The 16,911-nt window shown below is 53.0% G+C and overlaps 1 long non-coding RNA gene across 1 annotated transcript; it reads left to right on the forward strand.

Annotated features, from left to right (window-relative positions):
- Positions 1–1,617: 1,617 nt before the first annotated feature.
- On the forward strand, positions 1,618–16,566 carry LOC120371454. The gene is made up of 3 exons (XR_005584363.1): positions 1,618–2,006; positions 3,287–3,386; positions 16,534–16,566. It is a non-coding gene; the product is annotated as an uncharacterized LOC120371454 (long non-coding RNA).
- The last annotated feature ends 345 nt before the right edge of the window (positions 16,567–16,911 follow it).

Here is a 16,911-nt window from a genome sequence, read left to right on the forward strand (position 1 = left end):
CCCGCTCCTCTTTCTCAGCAGCTGCCTTGTGACAGGCCAGCCTGTAGATGGAGCTCGCAGAGACTGCCCCGGCCTGTATATAAGCCAAGTTGGGTACTGCAGTTCCAGATCTTCCCCAGCGGCCACTCGCAGTGGAGGCCAGCGGTCTCGTCTCACACCCCCGAGGTCTTGGCCCTTGCAGCTAGCACCCACTGGCTACTTTTACCTGGGCTGCTCTGGCCCCCTCCCCCAAGCTTAGGCTGCCTGTGCATGCACAGGACTGGAACAGGGAGCCCACAGTGCCCCGGAGCGCACGTCCCTGTCTGGGAGGCGCAATGGGCTCAGCACGGCTGTAAGACAGGATCCAACCAAACCCAGGACTCAAACAACCCTCAGCGTTGGGAAATTGGGGCCTAGCGCCAGGAGGGGACTGGGAAGCTCAGGCCCATCTCTGCTGGGTAGAGAGCCCAGGAGACCAGGCCCAAAGCCTGATGGGCCAGTCTTGGTTTGCACCCCATGGGCTGGGAGGTGTTTGAGGGCTCAGCACTGTTCAGAACCAGCCCCTCCCAGCCCCTGGGGGGTGACAGTGCTGGCCAAGCCATGAAGAGCCTGGGGAGCCTGGGGAGGGGCAGCTTTCCCCAAGGATCTGGGTTCACCCCCACACTGCACCCTCAGGACCCTGGTATGTCTTGGTTGCTCTTGGGGGCCATCACTCCTCTGGGCTCTTGGACAATGCTTAACTTTCACTGCATTCTTTCTCTCAAAGAAATGACTCCTGTGGTGCAGCCTCCTGCTCCCTTCCTTCCCAGCCACAGGGCATCTGAACAGCCACCAGGATTTGCATGCACTTTGCATGCCCTGTGACTTGCCCTGGAGACAGGTGAATTTGCATATTAGTGAGAGATCAAGAGCTTCCTGATCAGAGCCAGGAATGAGCCATGGCAGCTTCCAACACACAGGGTTGTGCCCATGGCCTTCCCCACTAACCTGTGGCTCTCCCAGCTCATCCAGGCCACACACTCCTCTGCTGCTGCTCCCGCTCTGTACCTGCAGCCTCTCCAATGGCGCTCTGTCCTGGATCCCCATGTCCCACACAGCTTTGCTGCTGCCCCATAATCCTAAACGCAGCCCCTTGCTATTCCAGTCCTGCGTTCCCCCAACACACAGCTCTGCCAGTGCCCACAGCCCCCAACTAACCCAGCTCTGGGCTCTCACCCCAGTTCTGATGGTGCCCCTCAATCCTGCCTTGCAGCACAGAGGTTGTCAATCAAAATTCTCTGTATGTTGGTGTTTTTAAGGGGTGCAAATGGCCACTGAAGGCAGCTTGGGAACAGCCAATGAAACCCTTGGTAGGATCCCAGCTGGGTTCTGAGGCTCCCTAAGTTGAGAGGCTACTGAATTGCATCAGGGAGGCAGCCAGCTCCCAGAACTGGTTTGCAAAGTGATGCAAAAATGTGACTGTCACAGAGACCTTGCTGGCCAGGAGAACGTTGTCCAGCAATGTCAAGTGGATAGCAGGAGCAAAGGGGCACAGCAGCCTGGGAGAACATCCCTGTAAATAACACAGCATTCCACCCCCACCCCTAGGCTTGGGGTGGAGCTACACACTGGGCAGTAGCGGGAGGGGAAAGAAGAAACCCCACTGCTGCTGGGTTTGTGGGAAGCAGGTGTCTGCCAGCTGGGGAGAAGGCAGAGAGCTCTGAGCAGGCAGGGGGTATCTGGAAGCTGGGGAGAAGGCAGAGAGCTCTGAGCGGGCAGGCTGCTGCCCAGGAGTTTGCAGAGGACGGGTCTCTTGCATCCCTGTTCTCTGCTGCCTGCATGACACAGGAGGAGTTTGGTTGCTCCCGCCTTGCACAGAAGAGGAGGTCGGCACATGATACACACACCACGGTTTCGTGGCTGCCATCTGTGGTGCTCGTGCCTGCTGGGAGTGGAGGCACTGTGGCCCAGTGGGCTGAGCAGAGGCCTGGCAGGCGAGACATGGGCTCTGTCCCCAGCTGTGCCGCGGACTTGCCGTGGGACCTTGGGTGAGTCACTCTGTAATCTCTGCAAGTTACCTTCCCCATCTGTGAAGGGAGGTGACTGTAAAGTTACACTGGAGTGCACTGTCCTTTGGGAATGGCAGATCTGGGATTTCTGTGGGTACCCAGTGATCAGGGGCTGCGCACCACAGGGGAGCACTCTGAATGGACCTGGGGGTTGGGTGCATCTGTTGTCAACCTGGAGGGCGAAAACAGGGCTGGCATAGCCCAGAGGAGAGTACTTGGGGGCTGACAGGCTGGTGGCGGTTGGGCGCTAACACCCAGCTGGCACAGGACCCACTCCCTCATGCTGGAAGCAGATGGCTCAATCCTGGTGGCCCTGAGACTTGGCTGCAGATCTGCAGCTGGAGAGAGCTAGCCAAGTGCTTAGTGTGGCCATGGTGATGCAGTCCCAGGCAGTGGGCATTGCCTGTCTCCCAGGAAGCTCATGGTACAGGCTGGGAAGAGCCTGCCCCATCACCACTGTGCAGGGTGGCCATGGGGGCCACAGAGTTGTTGGGTCCTGAAAGTTGCCCCGGTGTGGTGCCGTTCTCCAGGGACATGCCTAGGCCTAGAATTCTCCCTGAGGATGGCGAAGCAGGAGAGGTGTCTGTGTTCGCTCCCTGCCCTGGGAGGGCACTGCTCTGCTCAAGCAGGACTATGGCCTTGCTATGGGCAGCGCCACCCCCTTGGGCAGGGCCCTTCCTACTGGGAAAGCAGCGAGAAGATGAGTCTTGCCCAGGTGATGCCACAGGTCACAGGTCACTAGTTTGATGCCATTGCTTAGCAATGTGCCTTTAAAAGGGGTTCTCTCTGCACTCCTTGTTGCAAAACATCTTAGGATGCCTGGGGCCTGATGAGCCCCAGCCCCAAATAACCCTGATTGCTAGTAGCCCTGTCCATCATTTCTCCTGCTGCCTTTCAGCATCCAATTGCTTGTGGTTTGTTTTCCTTCACTTTCCCCTTCTCTTGGGCCCTGTCCTCAGCCTGGCTGCAGCCTCCCCTTGCCTTCCTCTTGGGCTGGGAAATGCTCTTGCTATGGTCATAGAATTTCTGGTTTGAGCTTGGAGTTCAGCAGCCAAGTCCACTTACACGAGACATTTCAGTGCCATGGGGTCCATGACGCAGCGTGAGGACCCAGACAGTGTTCCGCCCTGCTTGGGCATTACCCTCTGTGGCACAGCGTTAGAGATGCAGAGCTCCATCTCCTGGACAGATGGTTACAATAACACAGCAGGTGGCAGGAGACTTTTAGCAAGAGGGAACTTTTGCTTTTCCATCCCCAGGCACTCAGCAGACTTCAGTCCGGATTGGCCTGAGATGCCCCTGTGTGCTTTGAAGCGCAGTGGAGAAGGGAGTTCATTACAGCTTCCTATGCCCTGCGCGGTAAGTGACTGATCTCATTGTGATGTTGCAGTCTATATGATTTTATAAAAATATGCTAATGAGTGTGAATATAATGTAATTGGGGTATGCTTCATGCAAAAGGTCTTCTGTAAGGTATCATTACAAAGCTTATAATTTACTCAGTGCGTTCATCCTATTTGTATACATGTATAATTCTTGTATCAGAAACTAGAAATATAAAATATAACTCTGAGGGCCTATTGTAATTATGCAAAGTGTGGGCCATTAATGGTGGTTTGGAATCTTGATGGCTCCCATCAACCAGGACAATTGACTGTAGATGGCTCTGTTTTACTTGTAAGTCTTCCTGTATATGTGTGTGCTGACAAGTGAGTAATGAAGTCTTACAGTGACATATGATCATGTCACCTGAACTTTTCCATTGAGAAGGAGGAGTGGACACCCGGAGAAGGACTAAGGGCCTTATGCAAAATATATATAAGTGGATGGAACAGAACAAAGGGCGCTGTAATAATGAGAAATCCCCTAGCTACTACCTGGGCTAGAACAAGGGCTGTACCAGGGGAAAGGATTGTGCCCAGACTAGGGAGGCATCCAGTCTGTGATAGAAGCTTATTGAAACATCTGAGGGTGAGGTTTTATCTGTATTCAGTTTTCTTACTGCATTAGGCATAGACTTGTGTGTTTTATTTTATTTTGCTTAGTAATTCACTTTTGTTCTTTCTGCTACTTCTTGGAACCACTTAAATCCTACTTTCTGTATTTAATAAAATCACTTTTTACTGAGTGAGGTTCCTTGGAAGAATGGTGTATAATACTCACACCCAGCCATCAGATCTGTGGATCTGCAGACGCCAGGGTAAGTCCAGTGTCGGCCAGCAGTAACTTTGCCCCAGTGTGCTAGGCCCCAGGCACAGGACAATGCTTGTCACTGCGTTGATGCATTAGTTGGTTGGGGCCAGGGTAGCGAGGGCAGGGAAGCGGAGAACCTGGCTGCTGGAACAGGGAGCTGCATGTCACAAGGAGGGGGCATGGTGCTTTTCCTGCACCTGAACCCCACAGGGGGTCCTAGTGAAATGGAGGCTTTGTCAGAAGAACCGAACGGGCCATGTCTCTGCCACCAGCGCACCTAGGACAGCAATAGGGAGTCCCGGGGGTCCTGAGTCAGGCTGCCCAGAATAATGAGGGAGGCTGTTACAGAGATAGGATGGTCTCGTTGTGAAGGCAATAGACTAGAACTCAGGCGCCTGGGGCTCTGTTCCTCTGCCACAGCCTGCCCTGCATGACCAGGGGCAAGTCCCTTCATCTCCTTGTGCCTCAGGTCCTGAGCTATATGATGGGCGCCATCTCCTGGGGCATCTGTAGTAGGGATAGTTCTGATTTTTTAATCTTTTTCTTATATAGGCTCCTATTAACCCCCAATCCCTGTCCCAATTTTTCACATTTGCTGTCTGGTCACCCTAGTCGGTAGGATCCTGTCACCAGTGGGCATGAGCCGCTCAGGCCCTGCAACGAGGGAGCCATGGAAAAGCCAATGCATCAGTAGGCAGATCAGTCTCTGCCTTCTCAGTATGTGGGAATTTGTGCTCAGCTGCTTGCTACCAAGGGCTGCGCTTGAAGCCGCATGTGGCCGCTCAGCACATGCCTTTGTTAGACTCTTGTGTCCAGCTGAGCTACAGCAAAGCCAGCCTCTGGCAGTGAGGGGCGGGGAGGACTGCACAGAAACAACACAGCAGGGGAGGCTAAAGTGTGGCCCACACAGCCCCCTGAAATAGCCTAAGGACATTCTCCCAGGGCCGTCCTTAGCCATAGGCAGAACAGGCAGTCGCCTAGGGCACCACTAGGTCTGGGGGCACCGCTCTGCTGTGAGCCCGGACAGATGGGAAGCAGTGGAGCATGTAAGAGCAGGGCTGCTGGGTCCTAGAGAGAGCCGAATGCAGCACAGTCTGAGGGAGGGGATTGGCTGCTGGGGTCTCTGGGAAGGGGTGGGGGAAGGAACTCACCTGTAGGGTGACCAGATGTCCCGGTTTTATAGGGACAGCCCCAATTTTTGGGTCTTTTTCTTATATAGGCTCCTATTCCCCCCCACCCCCGTCCCGATTTGTCACATTTGCTGTCTGGTCACCCTAGGTGGGGGTAATTAGGTACCTATATAAGAAAAAGCCCCAAATATTGGGACTGGCCCTAAAAAATTAGGACATCTGGATCTGGTCACCCTAGCTGGGGAGCATGTCTCTCCCCCGGGCTGGCAGTGATCCATCTCATCCAGGGGGAGGTGCACAGGGCAGGATGAGCCGTTGTGGCTCCATGGGTGCCCTGTCCCTGAGATCAGATGCTGTACTAACTTCACCATGGTCGTTGGGCTGGCCGTGGTGCCCATTGGCGTGTGATCGGAAATGAGGGTTTGCTGCTGCTGTTGCCACTCTGCACCCCAAGAGGTGGATTTTGGGGTCCTGCAGTTTTCCACCTATCTCCTCCTCTACTGCAGCTGTTGGACCAGCAGGCTGGGGAGTGAGCCAAGCATGAAAGCAGTACTGAGTTGCCATTTAGATTGTCATTTAACAACTTTGTTTGCCAAAAGAGCTTGCTAACAATCCTGAATTAAATTTCAATATATTTTTTTAAAATCAATATCTTAGCCAAAAACAGAAAATTAAGTTGTTGACAATTATTTGTGACAAGTTTGGTATGGGGAAGGGAGTGGGCCAGTTTTCATCAGAGAAACAAAAAATGTTGACTGACTTTCCTATAGCCCTGTTACTGCTAAATAGAGCCCTCCAACAACTGTAATATGCTCATCTCTGTACTAATGTATAGAGCAGGGGTCAGCAACCTACGGCACATGTGCCAAAGGTGGCACGCAAGCTGATTTTCGATGGCACGCAACAGCGGGCTGAGTGGCTCAGCCCGCCGCTGCTCTGGGATTCTGGCTGCTGCCCCATTGCCACCCGGGGTCCTGGCCACCGGCCCCACTCAGCACCCACTGCTGGCCTGGGGACCCCCAAGGAACCCCAGGCTGGCAGCGGGCTGAGCAGGCCGGCGGCTGATACCCTGGCTGAGCCACTCAACCCGCTGTCGGCCTGGGGTTCCATTCACTTAGCTGGTAGTGGGCTGAGCAGGACTAAATTCAATGAAATAGGAAAACAAGAGCAACTAATGACAAAGTGCAAGAACCTAGAGCAGTGGTCCCCAACCTTTTACCGTGGCAGTGGACGAGCATCCGCCGAAATTCGGCGGCATTTCAGCGCCGACGCCTCTGGATGACGCTGCTTATCGGCGGCAAGCGGCATCATCCAGAGGCGTCGCCGCCGAAAAGCCGCCGAATTTTGGCGACATTTCGGCAGATGCTCGTCTGCCAGACAGTACGCAGGTGCACTGAGAGGCCCCTGCGGGCGCCATGGCACCCGCAGGCACCGCGTTGTGGACCCCTGACCTAGAGAGCCTCCTGAAGCACGGCAATCGTTTTGATTTAAATGGACTTGAACTGTACGAAGAATTGAGTACACTGTATCAATGTTGCCACATGCAAAATCGATAATGGACATTGTACAGTTTACTCATACCAGCAAACTTGTTGACATATATCCTAATGTGTACATTGCCACTCGTATTCTACTGACAATTCCTGTAACAGTAGTATCAGGAGAACAGAGTTTCTCAAAACTAAAGCTCATTAAAAACTATCTCCGCTCTACAAGGAGTCAGGAACACTTGACTGGTCTTGCTATTCTTGCAATCAAACAAGACATCACTTTGTCTTTTTCATACGATTACATTATTACTGATTTTGCAGCCAAAAAAGCCAGAAAGATTGCTTTTAATTAAAAACAAATCCTTGTTTCAATACTTCTTCATATAAATTTCCAATAAAATGTTGACAAATTAAAAAAATTACATTATTTGCATCATTCTGTCAAATCAGAATTTTTTCTATAGTGCTACTTCTTTAGTGCTAGTCCATCAGCACTACAGTGTGCTTAATTAAGTTAAACTGGTTTTAATAACATGCATGTGGCAAGCTTTCCAATACTGTATGCTTATGTTTGTGTTGCTAAGAGCAAGACAGGCACAGGGGCACCAGTTTAATAATCCTGCCTAGGGCACCATAAATCCTAAGGACAGCCCTGCATGCTCCCCTTTAGAATGGAGGCTGGTGTAGCCCATGTAGGCTGTGTGATCTCAGCATAGAATGGGGCTGCAGCTCCCAGCATGCAATGCGGCAGACCTGCTCAAAGGGAAGTGGGCACTGATGGGCTGCACTCCAGCCCTGGGGATGAGGGCACTGCACTTTGCTTTATTTCCTGGCACTCTCAGTGCGATATCATGGGATGGGGCCAGGTTTTGCATCTCCTGTTGCACAGGTGTTTGGGAGCTGGTGCTAGGATCTGAGCCCACGTCTGTGAAGAGTGGCAGCTAGGCCCTGATCCTCGTGCTCTAGGATGTGGTGGGTAAGTGTGCGCACTTCTGTCCATGTCTAGCTCTCCCCCTGGTGTTCCCCGGGCATATGGAGTGGGTCCTGAGCTGCGATAGGCACGGCCCGTCTATTGCCTCTGCATTTCTGGTGAGTGGAGTATTTGCTGCTGGCTGGCTCTGTACAAGCAGTGACCATGCCCCTTCATGGCAACCCAGCTAGGTCTGGGGTCTGTGTGCTGTGAGTTGGGGCTGGGGGGGGAGGTAACCCTGGTTGGAATTTGTCTCCCCACGGTATCCTGCCAGCCCAGGCATGTTTCCTAAGATGTTACAGGGGCAGAAGAGGCAGAGGAAGCACCAGCGTGACCACTCAGGGTCTAATTAGCCCTGAGCCAGGCTGGGAGCTGCTGGATCCATCTGGCACCTCACAGGCTTTTCTCAGGAAGCTCATGCTATGCAGAAGAGGCGAGGGGTGCTGTCTACCTGTTCCCCACAAGAGGAAGAGATACCCCAGCACAACCAGATGGTATTCTCCAGTAACAGCCCAGGACTGGCCTCCCCTGTAGAGCTCACCAGGCCCTGCTGTGGGGCTCTGCCCTGTGTGACCTGGGGCAAGTCCCTTAATTGCTTTGTGCCTCAGTTCCCGAGCTGCCGTAGGGGCTGATAGCACGGATCTGCCCCCAGGGCGTCGGGAGGATCAGCGACCGATGGGCGTGAGCAACTTGGCTCTGGCAGCGAGGGAGGCCAACGCATTGACAGGCAGCTCAGTTCTCTGTGTTCTCAGTATGCAGGGCTTCTAGCTGCAGGGACCCCACAGCGCAGGCACTCTTCCCCCAATGCAGCGAATGAGTCTTAGGCCCAGTTCAGTGCTGTCCAGCACCTGGATCAGAACAGAGGAGTGTGCTGGGGAAGGCTCCAGGCCTGGCAAGCTCTGCACACCTGGGAGATTATAGCTCAGAGAGTTCCCTGGACCCATTTCCCCATCCTCACATGCCCTCAGTGTCCTGTGTGCGCTGCACAAGCCCTGGGACAGCCTGATGGCTGTCAAGCTGGCCTGGAAAGAGGTCAGAGACAGAGCCACGCTCCCTCGTAGGTCTGGTCTACACTGGGGGGGGGGGGGGAGTCGATCTAAGGTACGCAACTTCAGCTACGTGAATAACGTAGCTGAAGTCGAAGTACCTTAGCTCGAATTACTTACCGTCCTCACGGCGTGGGATCGATGTCCGCGGCTCCCCATGTCGACTCCATACCGCCGTTCGTGTTGGTGGAGTTCCGGAGTCGACAGGAGCACGTTCAGGGTTCGATATATCGCGTCTAGATGAGACGCGATATATCGAACTCCGAGAAATCGATTGCTACCCGCCGATCCGGCGGGTAGTGAAGATGTACCCTTAGATTCATAGACTCCAAGGCCAGAAGGGCCTACTGTGATCATCCAGTCTGACCTCCTGTATTGCACAGGCCAGAGACCTGCCCCCAATCATTCCTGGAACAGGTCTCTTAGAAAAACAGCCAGTCTGGACTGAAAAAAGGACAATGACGGAGAATCCACCATGACCCTTGGTAACTTGCTCCAGTGGCTAATTACTCTCACTGTTAAACATTTATACCTTATTTCCAGTCTGAATTTGTCTAGTTTCAACTTCCAGCCACTGGATTGTGTTAGACCTTCCTCTGCTAGGCTGAAGAGCCCATTGTTAAATATTTGTTCCCCATGTAGGAACATCTCACCTTAACCTTCTCTTTGTTAAAATGGATGGATTGAACTCCTTGAGTCTCTGACTATAAAACAGGTTTTCTAATCCCTGAATCATTCTTGTGGCTCTTCTCTGACCCCTCTCTAATTTATCAACATCCTTCTTGAATTGTGAGCTCCAAAACTGGACACAGGATTCCAGCAGCGGTGGCACCAGTGCCCAATACAGAGGTAAAATAACCTCTCTGATCCTATATGACTTTCCCCTTGTAAGCCGGGCGGCCTTGGCTACCGCCGCTGGTGGTAGGGGAGGGGTCCCCTCCCTCTTGCTGGCTGGGGTCCGTGGCACGCCCCTCGGGCAGGGGGCGCCGGCAGGAGTCTCTAGCGTACCCCTCTAACAGGGGAACGCTGGCAATAGTTCTCAGCGTGCCCCTCAGGCAGGGGAGCACCGGCAGGAGTCTCTAGCGTGCCCCCCTAGCAGGGGAACGCTGGCAATAGTTCGCAGCGCGCCCCTCAGGCAGGGGAGCGCCGGCAGGAGTCTCTAGCGTACCCCTCTAGCAGGGGAACGCTGGCAATAGTTCGCAGCGCGCCCCTCAGGCAGGGGAGCGCCGGCAGGAGTCTCTAGCGTACCCCCCTAGCGGGGGAACACTGGCAATTGTTCGCAGCGCGCCCCTCAGGCAGGGGAGCGCCGGCAGGAGTCTCTAGCGTACCCCCCTAGCGGGGGAACACTGGCAATTGTTCGCAGCGCGCCCCTCAGGCAGGGGAGCGCCGGCAGGAGTCTCTAGCGTACCCCCCTAGCGGGGGAACGCTGGCAATTGTTCGCAGCGCGCCCCTCAGGCAGGGGAGCGCCGGCAGGAGTCTCTAGCGTACCCCCCTAGCGGGGGAACGCTGGCAATTGTTCGCAGCGCGCCCCTCAGGCAGGGGAGCGCCGGCAGGAGTCTCTAGCGTACCCCCCTAGCGGGGGAACGCTGGCAATTGTTCGCAGCGCGCCCCTCAGGCAGGGGAGTGCCGGCAGGAGTCTCTAGCGTACCCCCCCTAGTGGGGGAACGCTGGCAATTGTTCGGGTACACGCACCTCGGGTTCGGTCGGATAGACCGCGGCGGGCAGCTCCTGCTCCTCCAGGGGTTCCGGATCCTCCGGTCACCCGGAGCAGTCCGCGCCGGGCAGTCCCACGGAGTCCTGACCGTTCTCTGGTTCGGGCTTCCCTGGGTCCCGTGCCTCACCGGGGTTGGCAGCCAGGTCGGGAGGGAGCAGCGCGGCGTCTGCGTCTGCCTCCCTCCGTTGTGCCGCCCTGACGGAGCAAAGGGCCCCGCCCTTTGTACCTCCTGCTCCGCCCCTCCCGCAGCTGGGGACAGAGCGAACTCGCCCTGGCCCCGCCCCCTCCGGCGGAGAATGCGGCGGTTTCCACTCCGGCTCGGCGGGGAGCCACCCTGGCTCCTCACATATCCCACCCCTCAAATCCAGCTCCCGTTCCTCGGAGCTGGCATCCCCAGCCTCGCCGAGGCGGGACAGGAAATCCGTGTTGGCGTGCTTGCGTCCCGCCCGATGGTGGATCGAAAATGCGTAGGGTTGTAACGTGAGGTACCACCATTGAAGCCGGGGATTCGTGTCCTTCATCTCATTGAGCCATTTCAGGGGGGCGTGATCCGTAATAAGTGTAAAGGGGGCTCCAAGGAGGTAATAGCGGAGGGCGTCCACTGCCCACTTAACCGCCAGGGCCTCTTTCTCCAGGACGAAGTAGTTCCGCTCTCTGGGGAACAGCTTCCGGCTTAGGTAAACAACCGGGTGCTCTTCCCCGTCCACCTCCTGCGAGAGGACCGCCTGTGACAGAGCGATTCTGGCGGGACCCAACTGAGCGTGCCAAATCAGGACCAATTGCTTAAACTGGGCAGTTACAGCCCTAGGCTGGGGTTTTTCCACCTCTAAGGCAAATCAAACCAGCCAGACAAAAAGGACTTTAGTCTCACCCCACTGGCTAACCACAAGTCACACAAGCAATTTCCTTAGATACTCCAGTCTCCCAGTATCACCACCAGTGCACTCGTCCTGGGGATGAATGGTTATGAAAACCAACACCCCAATAAAAGAAAAAGGTTCTCTCGATCCCAAAAGACCAAGCCCCAGACCCAGGTCAATATACACATCAGATCTTACCCACAAATCACGCTGTTGCCAATCCTTTAGAATCTAAAATCTAAAGGTTTATTTACAAAGGGAAAAAGGTAGAGATGAGAGGTAGAATTGGTTAAATGGAATCAATTACATACAGTAATGGCAAAGTTCTTAGTTCAGGCTTGCAGCAGTGATGGAGTAAACTGCAGGTTCAAATTGAGTCTCTGGAATACATCCCCCGCCGGGATGGGTCATTCAGTCCCCTGTGTAAAGCTTCAGTTTGTAGCAAAGTCCCTCCAGAGGTCAGAAGCAGGATTGAAGACAAGATGGAGATGATGCATCAGCCTTATATAGACTTTTCCAGGTGTAAGAATCTCTTTGTCTTCACTGTGGAAAATTACAGCAAAATGGAGCCTGGAGTCACATGGGCCAGTCCCTGCATACTTTGCTGAGTCACAAGGCGTGTCTGCCTTCTCTCCATGGGTCAATTGTGTAGCTGATGGTCTGTAATGGGCCATCAAGTCAGCTATGCAGGGCTAACATCAGCTTGTCTGGGACACTTCCCAGAGGCAGAGCATAATACAAAATACAGACAGTACAGAGCGAATACTTATAACTTCAACTACAAAATGATACACAGACATACAGACAGCATAATCATAACCAGCAACCCAGAATCTGGTCTTAGACACCTTATATGACCCCCTTTACTTAGAATTTGGTGCCACTACAGGACCTTGGTTGCAACCCATGTTTTATATGGTTCCCATTTATATCAATAACATCACACCCCCAACGCAAAATTGATGCAGGAAGGGATGACAAAACATCGCTGACTGCATCCCAAGAGCCCCCTTTCCTTGGGTCTGTCTTACTACAGCTAGTGTTGGGCTAGAGGCCGTACCAGTGTATAACCAAAATGGTTTATCAAAGTCATGTTCAATAACATGAATGAATCTCTTTACAAACTTAAGGTATAACTTGGTTAGCTTTTGCAGCATGGTTCCTGTATGTTTCATGTGATCTTGCCAAGAGCTAAAGAAAACAGCTACTTCATCCATACCAGCTTTGGCCAATGTTTTGAACCCAATTAACATTAAACCAATGTAGATATTGATGTTGTTCATAGTACAGGACTCTTGGCATTTAGCCATGAAAGCAATATGGTAGTGTGCCTCAGTTTCCCCTTTCATACAGCCCATCAGGTCTGTAATGTATTTTCCCCTGTGAAAAGTTCCAACACTGTTTACAGGCATTAACTGTGAAACATCAGTATAGCAAGGCCCTTTAACATAAAGTGTGTTTTCATGTATTCCTTTCAACATGTTCCAGGGATTTTCCAAAAGATTAGGCCCATTGTACATTGTTACAGTTCTTGGCAATAGCAACACATTAGTTACAAAAATTAGCATTAGCAATAACAACAAATTCATTGCAAGTGTCCATTTGCAATTATGTTTGTCATGCCCCACCCTTGGCTCAATACCATTGGAGTTTGGGCATTTTAGGGTTAACCTGTGGCTTCCTTTTGCAAAAATCAGTTCTCTCTTTCCTCCTTGTCCTGCAGGATGAGACCCTGATTTCTCTTGCTTAACAGAATTCACTGGCTGATGGGGTGGGCCCTCTGTGCTAACAGCTATTAGCAAGTCTTTCTTCCCCCTGCCATCCAAGTAATTCGCATCAACACAGACACTAGCTTTTAACTTCTTAGCTGCTATGGATTCCAAGGCTGGACTTTGTCTTACAGAGATACCACACAAATTCAAAGGATCTGAGGGTGAGAGCTGGCCTGCTCTCCCCTGCCTCCTCAAGCATTCAGCCCTAAAACTGTTCTGCTTTGAAACACCAGTAACCGAATCTGTCCTCAGATCCTGAAGCACAGACTGCTCACTTACAGATTCAACATGGAGACATTCCTGTCCCAACACCATTGTCTCCCCAACAAGCTGGCCACACAAAGCCTCGTGGTTATAGGGCCGCTCAACTTCCTTAACAGCTTCTACTCCACCTGAGACCTTTTCAAAGCTGCCCACACTGGATCTCTCAAAAGGAAAGTCAGTGGATCCATTCACAGCAGAAAATTTCTGGCTGTTAGGAACTGAAACTTTCTTGATTAAATCACTTTTACACCCTTCAGTTGCAGTAAACTGCTTGCACAGGCTACCATGAGGATTCCTTTCCCTAGGAGCTTCTCTAAGCAGCAATTCACCCCTCTCAGAAATTCTGCCCTTCCCCTCTTCACCTAGGGCTTGCTCTAAAGGAACACTTCCCTGAGCAACCACAGACGCTTTCTGGGTCTCACTTACATTTAGAATCACCTCAGGCCCAACAGGCGGATTTCTACACAATCCTCTTTTAGGCACACCTACAGACTTTCTAGATAACAGGTCAGAAGCAGTCTCCTTCCCTTGGCCATGAACAAGTTCAGGAATCTTTTCCTTCTTGCTACAAGTTGTCAAACTGTCAGTAGGTAACACACTTAGGCATGGTCTACACTAGGACCTTAAATCGAATTTATCAGCGTTAATTCGAACTAATCGCTCAACCGTCCACACCAGGAAGCCATTTAATTCAAACTAGGGGGCTCCTTAGTTCGAATTTGGTACTCCACCCCGACAGGTGGAGTAACGCTAAATTTGCACTTGCTAGCTCGAATTAGGCTAGGTGTGGATGCAAATCGAACTTAGTAGCTCCGGGAGCTATCCCACACTGCACCACTCTGTTGACGCTCTGGACAGCAGTCCAAGCTTGGATTCTCTGAGCAGCCACACAGGAAATGACCCGGGAAAATTTGAATTCCTTTTCCTGTCTGGACAGTTAGAATCTCATTTCTTGCTTTGACATCGGGGCGAGCTCCGCGGCACCTGCAACGATGCAGAGCTCTCCAGCAGAGGAGTCAGCCCAATGGAAGAATAGAAAGAGATCCCCAGCATGGACAGACCGGGAAGTCCAGGATCTGATCGCTGTGTGGGGCGAGGAGTCTGTGCTGTCGGAGCTGCGCTCCAACAAGCGTAATGCAAAGACCTTCGGAAAGGTCTCCCAAGCCATGACACAGAAAGGATACAGCCGGGATGCAATGCAGTGCCGCGTGAAAGTCAAGGACCTGAGGCAAGGCTATCAAAAAGTCAGAGCGGCAAACGGACGCTCCGGAGCACAGCCCCAGACATGCCGCTTCTACGAGGCACTGCATGCCATTCTCGGTGGGTCTGCCACCACTGTCCCACCAGTGACCGTGGACTCAGTGGATGGCATAGTGAACCAGGACAGTTCCTACTCGATGTTCGCCGATGGGGAAGACGACGAAGGGTCCGTGGAGGAAGGCGCAGGCGACAGCGAACACAATGCTGCTTTCCCTGACAGCCAGGATCTCTTCCTCACCCTCACAGAGATCAACTACCAACCCTCCCCGGCCGTTAACCCGGACTCAGAGTCAGGGGAAGGATCAGGCGGTAAGTCGTATAAACAAGAAAACATTTATTTGTACGAAAACATGTATACAAAAAATAGAAATTCTGTATCTAAATACTATATCTAAAAGTTTTTAACGGGAAACTACACGAACAGTAGGTCCACACAGATTGGGATGGAACAATAGTCCTCCAGGGACAATTCCACAAATGCATCAAAAAGTTCCTCAAATACCCTCCTGTAAACGGGCTACTCACCGCCGCGGCGCCTCCTGCTGGTTTTTCCGGGGAATTAGCTCTTTTTCAGCCCGGAGCGCCCTCTGCTGGCCGGTGATCCGCCTGTTTTGCTCTCGGCCCCGTGTTCCTCCCAGGGGAACCCCCACCCTACTGTCCCCACTTTGCCTCAGTAGTGGCCACTGACAGTCATGGTCTAGCCCCACACCCTGGGGCAGACTGCAGTATCAGCCCACTCATCACAGGCAAAGGGGGTTTGGACCTGCTGCTTTACCTACTCCTGGGTTGTCCCTTGCAACCCCCAGTACCTCTTGCCCTTTACTAGGCCGCAGCCTGGGGCTTTCCAGGCTGGAGCTTCCCTAGCTCCTCAGCCTGTCCCCCAGCCCTGCTTCACTCAGGTATCTAGTCTCAAGCCCTAAGCAGCCAGGCCCATCTCTCTCTGAAGCCAGAGAGAGACTGTCTGTGCTCTGGCTTCCCTGCCTCTTATAAGCCCCAGGGCTTCAGTTTGGGGCGTGGCCCCAGCTGCAGCCACTTCTTTAATCAGCCCAGCTTCCAGAGCCACCCGTCTCAAGCCCTGGCAGGCAGCATTTTAAGCCCCTCCGGGCAGGAGCAGGGTCCACCCTGCTACACCTCCGCAGGAGGTTTCTAGGAAGAGGTGCCTTATTTGGTCCTCCGGTGAAGCACACTCTTCCACGCCACGACATCCGTAGGTACAGGGGAACCATCGCCTCAACCAGCATGGCCGCGTAGGGTCCCGGTCGGTGAAGTGCTTCCCTTAACATCCTGTCTTTCTGTACTTGAGAGACCCGCCTCAGGGTAATCTCGTTCATGAAGTGCTGCATCTAATTAGGGCAATTAGCGAATAGTTACTGTTCTTAATGGTTTACTTATACTTTGCATAACAAAGCCCCTCGCTTAGCAGCCACGTGCTGTAGGCCACAGAGGAAAAGCATACATTGATCTTTCCCCTGCAGTGTCGGGAGTGGCTGGAAAAGGGTCATAGTATCTGATTTCCAGATTGCCTTTAGCAGGAGGGCACAGCTATCCGTTAACTGATAAGCATAATCTACTGTAAGGCTTACCAGGACTGTCTGCTAGACGGATTCAGCTATCTCTCCCGACTTGTCCGCTCTACTGTGCAATGCCGCAGCCAATCAGAGCGTAGCCCAAAATGTCGTGCTTGTCTTGAGACCACGTGAGACTTGTTGCCCGGTACGGTCTTGTTCATAGAAATTGACTAGACGGTGTTCACTGTTAGCAAAAATGTATCTGTTCAAGGAAATCACTAACTTTCCCCATCACACAGCTTCGGCTCCTTCCCGGACTGCCCCGGCATCCCCCTTGCAGAGACTGGCAATGATTAGACGGCGAAAGAAGAAGACTAGGGACGAGATGTTCGCTGAACTGATGGCCTGCTCCCGAGCAGAGGCTGCAGAGCAGAAACACTGGAGGGAGACCCTATGTGAGCAGCATCGCACAGTCATGGACCGTGAGGATAGGTGGCGGCAGGAAGACCAGCAGACCACCCAAACGCTGCTTGGTCTCATGAGGGACCAAACGGACACGCTTCGTCGCCTTGTTGATGTCCTGCAGGACCGCAGGCTGGAGGACAGAGCCCCCCTGCAGTGTATCTGCAATCGCCCTCCCCCGCCAAGAAGTCCTGCCCCCCCCTCACCCAAAAGTA

The sequence above is a fragment of the Mauremys reevesii genome, linkage group 9, assembly GCF_016161935.1.
Source record: "Mauremys reevesii isolate NIE-2019 linkage group 9, ASM1616193v1, whole genome shotgun sequence".
NCBI lineage: Eukaryota > Metazoa > Chordata > Testudines > Geoemydidae > Mauremys > Mauremys reevesii.